Raw genomic sequence first — 8,936 nt, forward strand, 5'->3', positions numbered from 1 at the left:
GGAGTAGCCTTGTAAGAGTATAAGCGTAATATTTTTGGGTTTTTGTATGTTTTATGTAAATTTTCCAAATAATTAATTATATATAATTAAATGGAAGAAAAATACATTTCTTTTTTCCTTCTACTATTACTATTATTTACGACGATAATGAGTGATTTTGTTTTCCCGTTAGTCAGACATAAAAATGTAATAACTCAGATTACAAACTGAAAAAAGAACTCTTAGTATTAATTTTCTTTACAACCACATAGTTATATATATATCTTTATTTTTATTATAAAATGTGGATAACTAATAGTTTTTATTAGTTTAATAGAATATTTTAAAAATATAAGAATATTCTGTTCAATTTAACAGGGTTAGTTTTATAAATATATAAATATTAATATTATTTATTTTAAATTAATTTAAATATTTATAAATATTAATATATTATTTGTTATATTATTATTTTTTATTGTTATTGTAATATTCATATTTTTTAACTTTACATTTATTTTCCTTAATTTTTTAAGTGAAAATTACATGAAAGATGAGATTTGATAAGAAAATTTCAAAAATATTGCACTTATAAGTTAGCCACTCTCTTATGATATTTTTTCACATTAAAGTTTTTTATAGTATTTGATATGTCACATTTTTGTAACTCTAATATACAAACATATATTTTATATTTTTGTTTCTAGCCCAATTAATTTATCTTTTTTTTTTTGGTTTATTTGACATTTGCATTTTGGGGTATTTATTTCTCTATCTTTTCTTTCTACTCTAATATTTTTAGTGGATTTTGTATTTGCTTGGGATATAATTTGATTATTAGAGTGTATAACATTGACACACTTCTATTTTTGTTGTTTTTTATATATGATTTCTCTCCATCCTTTATTTTTATTTTTTTTATCAACTCAGATTTTTGAGCAAGCAAATAAAAAATAACCAAAATAGTGAATTATTTACCGAAATTTTCAGAAACCGATTAATTAGAACTTAAGAAAGAAGTAAAGTAATAAATAATAGGCACACAGTTTTTTGACGTGGTTCAGACGTTTATTATCCTTAGTCCACGAGTCCATTTTATTAGCTTCATAGGCAAGCGTTACATATTACAAGTGTCTACAATTCAGACATCCACCTCCTATTCCTTTTATTGCTCTTTAAAGAAGAAGAAGCTTTTAAGAATTTTAGCAGAGGTTCTATAGGTTGAAGATCCTCTTCCTTTTGTTCATGAAATAATGGGGTATTTATAGAAGGTTTCTTTATCATTATGCCTTCAGAGCTAGCCCTACTACCAGAGATCTGACAGTCGATCTAGTAGGTGGTCGCTCTATCATGAGGTGGATAGAGATTCGATGAGTACCGTCTAAACACTCCCTACGTATCATCCCAAGGTCTTCCATATAAGAATCACCCTCTTAAATGGTCGCTGGATAATTGATAGGTACGATGGTGCACATGCCTTGTACTATGACCTGAAATGGGGGAAAAAACGGACGTTGTACCTGAAAAAGCATTGTCGTCACTCTTGTGGTCTGACAGGTACGGACGAAGCCTTTATGGATAAGGAATTTTGATGTGGTGGTCTATGCTCACTAGTGGTGCCTTGTATTCCTCTGGCAGATGTTCAGTAACCTGTTCACCTCTAGCCTTCTTCTCCACTTGTGCCTTTACCTGTACCTGTTGACCTTGACCCTCTTCAACCACTTGCTGCTCTTCCCTTGGCCCCTCATATTTCTTCCCACCTCTCAATGCTATTACCTTACAAGTCTCTTTTGGGTTTGCCTTCGTAGTGCTAGACAAATTATCTTGGGTGCGGTTGGCCATTTGAGTAGCCAACTGCCCCCTTTGAGTCTCCAGAGTTCTAATCGAAGCCCTTGTTTCAGCCGTAAAATTGTAGTAGAAAGTTAGACTAAACACTGGAATTTCCACCATTTTTTTTTTGTTGAGTGGGTTGTTGAGTTTGTTGGGTTTGTTGTTATTGTTGTTGCATGTATCCTTGTTGATGACGATTCCCTTAAGGAAAATTTCAATTATGAGAGTAGTTCCCAATAACTTGAGCTTGTTCCATGGGCATGTCATCAACATCAACAAAGTGGCATTGCTCATAACTATGGGGTTCTCCACACAACTCACATTTAACTTGTTGAGCTTGTTTTACTTTGGTTGTCATTAGTTTAGTAGGGCTTCAACTTGAGTAGTTAGTTTCATGATTGCATCAACTTCATGCAACTCTGCCACTTTCGTTGAATTGCTCCATCCCTAGGCCACCATTAATTTTTCATGACCATCTCTTCTAAGAGCTCATAAGCTTCATTGGCACTCTTTCTCATAAAAGCCCCACCAGCTGCAGCGTCAATGAGAGTGCGGGTAGTACAGCCCAAACCATTGTAAAAATTATGAACCAACATCCACTTTTAAATTCCACGGTGAGGAAACTTTCTGATCAAGTCTTTAAATCTCTCCCAAGCATCATAGAGAGATTCATTATTAAGCTGGTAAAAGTTATTGATTTTTATTCTCAGTTTGGCAGCTTTGGCTGGAAGAAAGAACTTTGAGAGGATCTTTAGGGTAGGTTCATCCCAAGTGTTGATTGAGTTAGATGGCATAGACATCAACCAAATCTTGGCTCGTTCTTACAGTGAGAATGGGAACAAATTAACTTAGGCAAATAGCATCGTCGCTAACTCCATTCATCTTGAATGTTTGGCAAAGCTCCCCAAAGTTAGCTAAATTTATGTTTAGGTCTTCTGATGGCAATCCCCTAAACTGCACTATGGATTCAACTATTTGAAGAATGCCTGGCTTGATCTCAAAGTTATTTGCTTTAACGGCATGTGATTTTTATATAGGACTGGATCCCTGCCGAAGTGGGTAACACATAATCCCTCAAGCGTCTATCATGTGGATTGCGACCATTGACTTGGTTTTCTACGACACCCCCATTATTGTCATTATTAGCCATGGCTTCTGCTAATTCAACCCTTGTAGAAGCTCTTTCTAACCTCTTGTTTCTTCTATTTTGCCTACAAGTCTTCTCAATTTCAGGATCAACAGGAACTCTTCTAGTTTGTCCTTGATGGCGCATAAACTACCTATTCTTGAGAAAAAAATTAACACAAAAATTAGCAAAAAGCAGAAAGAGAAAACCAAATTAGAATAAAATTAAATTTTTTTAATATTAACTTAAAGCAAACAATGGAACAAAAACATTATGTGATTTTTCTAACACGCAAGTGTACGTATCGTTTTATCAGGTAATACTCAAGTAAGTAAGATTGTTCCTAGGAGGACTGTAGCTAAATACCAAACAATTAAATTCCTGTTTCTATTTGGAAATCAAATGTAAGGATTTTAAAACAAAATAATCTAAGAAAAAATTAAATAACAAAATAAACAATTAGTTATGGTAAAATTAACAATGATTAAAGTTTACGGTAATTAATTTTAATTGAATCTATTTTAACTGGTTTAACATAATTTAATTCTAAAAGTCTAATTTTTATGTGATAGCGAATTTATTAAGAAACTAATATTTGGGCTAGGACATATAAATCTCAACCTATATATAAATTTTCTATTCTCGTGATAAATTTAAACACATAGGAGGCATTAAACATAAAAATTCTAAAAGCTACATAGACCATATATGTAAAGACCGCTTAGATTTAATTTGGAAATTAGCAGATAATTACGGCTTTATTATGAAAGTTAAATTTTAATATTGAATTAATTATTTATGATGATTTATTTGAATTCAGAATGTATTTTTATGTCACATATAGAAATTTCATAATTTTGCATATTTTGGTGCCCGGCAACATTGGAACGCGGTGTATGGCTTTTGAATCACATCTTAGTATTTTTTTAGTATAGTGGGACAATAGTTAGACATTGGGAATGTCGGGAATAGACGGGATTTTAGAGTTTCCCAAACTACCCCTAAGTACCCCTTTTATGCCTTTTAGTGTGGGAAGTGAAAAATGGTCTTTTTTGCCCATTCTTGTTTTTCTTATGTGAGTTTTAATTAATGTTAAAATAAGTTTTTTTTTTTTTTTTATATTACTTTGGCTGAAGTAGTGTAGTAAAACCTAGGTTTATTTCATTTATTCAAAAAAATAGAAAATTGAAAAGTTTGGAAAATTCTCTCTTTCAACCTCTCTCTCTCTCACAAAATCCCTTAGAGCAGCTAGGGTTCTAGAATTTTTTCTTCAAATCTTTCCATTTTACAGCAGCTCTTAGTGATTTCAAGCAAGGGTAAGCTTCTAGACAACTTTCCTTTAGTTTTCTTGAAATTCAAGTTTTGAAAGTATGCATGTTTTGAGAGTTTGAGTTTCATAGTTGCTGTTGTTGTTTGACTCATGTTTCTGGAGTTAGATTATGAATTGTTATGTTTTTTAAAGCATGAATTGATAGTTGTTTGAAGGTTTTTGCAAGCTTTGAGTTTTAGAACTCAAGCTTGAAGCTTTAATGGTGAAAATTGATTCTAAGCTTTGTTTGTTGTTTTGTTGCTTGGAAAATATTTATCGGGGTGTAATATGCAGGTCTGGAAAGTTTGGTTGAGTTTGGAAACGTTTTGGTTGGGGGTTTGATTGTTGTTGGTTTTCTGGGTAAAACCGGCTAACTGGTTTTACACTGCTTGTAAAACCGGTTACCCGGATTTTGCAGCAGAGGGTGAAAAACAAGTTTTTTCAGCTAGTCGTTTCGTGTTAGTTTCAGGTTTTTCAGGCAGTTTATTCCCTGCTAGTTTGGGATATTTTTGTATTAAGTTACAGTAGGTTAGGTTTGGTTTTAAAACCTTTGTCCCGGTTGTGATTTAGCTGATCAGTTAATTGTTTTGGAATCGATGTGATTTAGGAGCCTATAATTCGCTGAGCAGTAGTTCCACTCAGGTTGACCGGTACACGTGAATTCAGAATTAACGTAAGATTAGTATAATATCATGCATATGTTATTACATGTTTAGCGTACATGTGTTATTGCCCGTTAGATTACATTGATAGCAATAATAGTATACATAGAGTTGTACTGATTATTGATAAATGTATGTTGGCTAGAATACTGATCGATGCTGTCACATCAATATGGCTAGAGTATGACTAGGATATTGAGTATAGGCTAAGATTATGGTCGATAGTATTGTCTTATGAACGTTCTAGACTCGATACCGTGTGGGACACGGGGATTAGGGTTATGATCGGGTGTATGGGCACTAGGTTATAACTCGGGTTATTAGTATGTTTTATGTTATGCTTTTCTTACTGAGTCTGTCGACTCACAGAGCTATGTTTATGTGTGTAGGTAAGGGCAATGCCAAAGCTGAGGAATAGTGAGGACGAGCAGATGGAGGTTGTACATGTCGGGGCAGTTAGGCCTGGAGCGTACGATCCTCGAGACAGCAGGGCTTTTGTTGTTAGTCGCTGGGCAACAAATATTTTGTGAATGAATAGCAAATTTTTGTAAAGTATTTTGTAAACGGGATCCCGAAATATTTTGTATGTAATATTATAAGTTTTAAATAAATAAGAAAATTTTAATTAATCACGTTTTTCATTAATCTCGTTGATTAGCAACGAGCTGCACAACAAGTTTAAAATCACGTTAACACGCCTAGGCTAGTTAGCTCGTTTCATGGTTAAGTAAGCTTTTATTGCTTTAGTAGTTTATTTTAATAAGTATGATTTAAGAAAAGCCAGTTAGGAAGCATGTTAGTAGCCTGATAGTAGAATAGGTGCATGTTTTTAATTTTCAAATAAGCGGCATTAGTAAATTCTCGTTGATCATGGTCTGACCATGCTAGCTCTTGGTTACGCAGGCTGTTCAGACTAGATGGATGCCAGGCGAAATACCAGGAGCTAGGGCAATTCGGTTGGATCTAATGCTGGTCAGGGAGCTTAGAATCCCTCAAATGTCCGTGGTCGAGGTAGAGGTCTCAGGGGCAGGGCACGTGGTTGGGGTGATGTTAACCCGCCACAGGTTGCCCAAGCTGCCCAAGATGCTCAAGATGCCCAAAATTGGGAAAATAGGTTTGCAACAATGCAAGCCCGAATTAAGGAACAGGATAATGAGATTCAACAGTTACGTCAGCAGGGTGCTCATGCAATGCCTGTTCCAGAAATTCCAGTGGCACCTGCCCCTGCTGTCTAGGCCGAACCAGTGGTGGCAGTGAATCGGATGGAACCCCTGTATGAAAGGTTTCGCAAGCAAGCACTTCCAGTTTTTCTGGGAGGTCTGGATGTCATGAAAGCCGAGCAATGGCTATCAGTGATTACTAGAATCCTGAACTTTATGGGCGTCACCGGAAATGATAGGGTGGTCTGTGCCACTTTCCAGTTTCAAGAAGATGCACTGGTCTGGTGGGACATGGTGTCTATGATACATGATGTCACGACAATGACCTAGGAAAAGTTCCAGGAACTTTTTAATGCAAAATATTACAATGAAGCAGTTAGGAGTGCTAAGAGAAAGGAATTCACTCATTTGACTTAGAAAGAAAATATGAGTGTTACTGAGTATACAACGCAATTTGACCGATTGGCGAGGTTGGCCTCGAGAATTTCGCCAACTGACTTCAGCAAGAAAGAAAAATATCTGGATGGATTAAATGCGAAGATCAGACATGACCTGATGAATACTACTGACGATAGAACCACATATGCTGAAATGGTGGATAAGGCACTGCGAGCTAAGGGCCCAGTGGGGTGCATGATAGAGTCTGGTGGGACTCCGGTGGTTGGTGGGACTCCTACCCCTCCTGCATCAGGTTTTAGCAGGGGAGGTAGTTGTTCGGCCATGGACCAGAAAAGAAAGGCATCCACTGCAACCAGTTGCTCGGGTCAGAACAAGAGGTTCCGAGGGAACGAGGGTCGAGGAAATCGTCAGGGTAGTTTTGAGACCCGATACACCTACCCAGAGTGCCCCAGTTGTAAAAGGCACCATCTAGGGGAGTGTAGAGGACAATGGTGCTTTCAATGTGGCATGCCAGGGCATTACAAGAGGGATTGCCCTCAACTCAGAACCGAAGCACCAAAAGCTTCAGTGAAACCCACTCCAGCAAGGGTGTTCGCCATTACTCAGGCTGATGCAGAAGCCAGCCCCTCTATGGTAAGAGGTCAGCTCTCGGTCAACAACTCTTATTTCTCTGTGTTGTTTGACTCTGGAGCCACTCATTCTTATGTGGCGGCTAGAGTTTTTAGTAAATTGGATAGACCACACGATAGTTATGAATCAGGGTTTGGAACCCTACTGCCTGGCGGAGAGTTAGTTATCTCCAAAAGGTGGATTAGGTCTATGCCAATCAGAATAGAGGATAGATAGTTGAGCGCTGATTTGATAGAGATGAATTTAGTGGATTTTGATATCATACTGGGAATGGATTTCTTATCCAAATATTCAGCCAGTATTGACTGTAAAAGGAAGATGGTAATCTTCCAACCAGAAGGCGACGAACCGTTTGTTTTTGTTGGTTTGGTTCAGGGATCTCGGATCCCGGTGATTTCGGCCTTATCAGCCAAAGAATTGTTGTGTGATGGATGTCTAGGGTTTCTGGCTGTGGTAGTAGATACCATTCGGCCAGATAATGTTCGGCCAGAAGACATCAAGGTGGTTCGGAAATTTCTAGATGTTTTTCCTAAAGAACTTCCGAGTTTACCACCTCAGCGGGAAATTGATTTCGTTATTGACTTGGCACCTGGTACTGAAGCGGTTTCCAAGGCTCCTTACAGAATGGCTCCAGCAGAACTTAAAGAATTGAAAATTCAGCTGCAGGGGTTACTTGACATAGGGTTTTTTCGGCATAGTGTGTCACCCTGGGGAGCTCCGGTATTGTTTGTCAAGAAGAAAGATGGGCCTTTGAGAATGTTCATCGACTATCGAGAGTTAAATAAGCTAACAGTTTAGAATAAATATCCATTACGTAGGATTGATGATCTTTTTGATCAACTTCAGGGAAAGACGGTCTTTTCAAAGATTGATCTCCAATCGGGCTATCATCAGTTGAGAATTTAAGAGGAGGACATTCTAAGGACGGCGTTCCGTACTAGGTATGGACATTATGAATTTCTGGTTATGTCTTTTGGACAGACCAATGCTCCTGCAACTTTTATGGACTTGATGAATAGAGTGTTCAAGGATTTCCTCGATATCTGTGTGATTGTGTTTATCGACGACATCCTTGTGTACTCTTAGTCAGAAGAGGAGCATGAGCTTCATCTCTGAATGGTTCTATAATGGCTTTGAGAACACAAGCTTTATGCCAAATTCAAGAAGTGTGAATTTTGGTTATCACAAGTGTCCTTTCTTGGACACATTGTTACCAAGGATGGGATCAAGGTGGATCCGGGAAGGATAGAATCCATCAGGGATTGGCCTAGATCGAAAATAGTAACAGAAATCAGAAGCTTCTTGGGTCTAGCCGGGTATTATCGTGAGTTTGTAGAAGGGTTTTCTAAAATCTCAGCACCCTTAACCGAACTTACCAAAAAGAATCAGCGTTTTATATGGTCAGACAAATGTGAGGTTAGTTTTCAGGAACTGAAACAGAGGTTGATTACAACTCCAGTGCTAGCTTTACCTTCTGACAAGGAAAAGTTCGAGGTCTATTGTGATGCATCCAGACAGGGTCTGGGGTGTGTGCTGATGCAAGCTAACCGGGTTATCGCTTATGCCTCCCATCAGTTGAAAGATTATGAAGAGCGATACCCGAGTCATGATCTAGAATTGGCCGCGATAGTGTTCGCTTTGAAGATTTGGCGGCATTATCTTTATGGAGAAAGATGTGAAATTTATACCGACCATAAAAGTGTCAAATATTTCTTTACTCAGAAAGATTTAAATATGAGACAAAGGCACTGGTTGGAGTTAGTCAAAGATTATGATTGTGAGATCCTTTATCATCCGGGGAAGGCCAATGTAGTGGCCGATGCCCTGAGCAGGAAGGGTCC

At 37.4% G+C, this 8,936-nt stretch overlaps 1 non-coding gene across 1 annotated transcript; it reads left to right on the top strand.

Moving 5' to 3' along the window:
- Window positions 1-2,415: 2,415 nt before the first annotated feature.
- Window positions 2,416-2,522, top strand: LOC115724394 (small nucleolar RNA R71). The gene has a single exon (XR_004013187.1). It is a non-coding gene; the product is annotated as a small nucleolar RNA R71 (small nucleolar RNA).
- Window positions 2,523-8,936: the final 6,414 nt, after the last annotated feature.

This window comes from Cannabis sativa, chromosome 9 (genome assembly GCF_029168945.1).
Source record: "Cannabis sativa cultivar Pink pepper isolate KNU-18-1 chromosome 9, ASM2916894v1, whole genome shotgun sequence".
In the NCBI taxonomy this organism is placed as follows: domain Eukaryota; kingdom Viridiplantae; phylum Streptophyta; class Magnoliopsida; order Rosales; family Cannabaceae; genus Cannabis; species Cannabis sativa.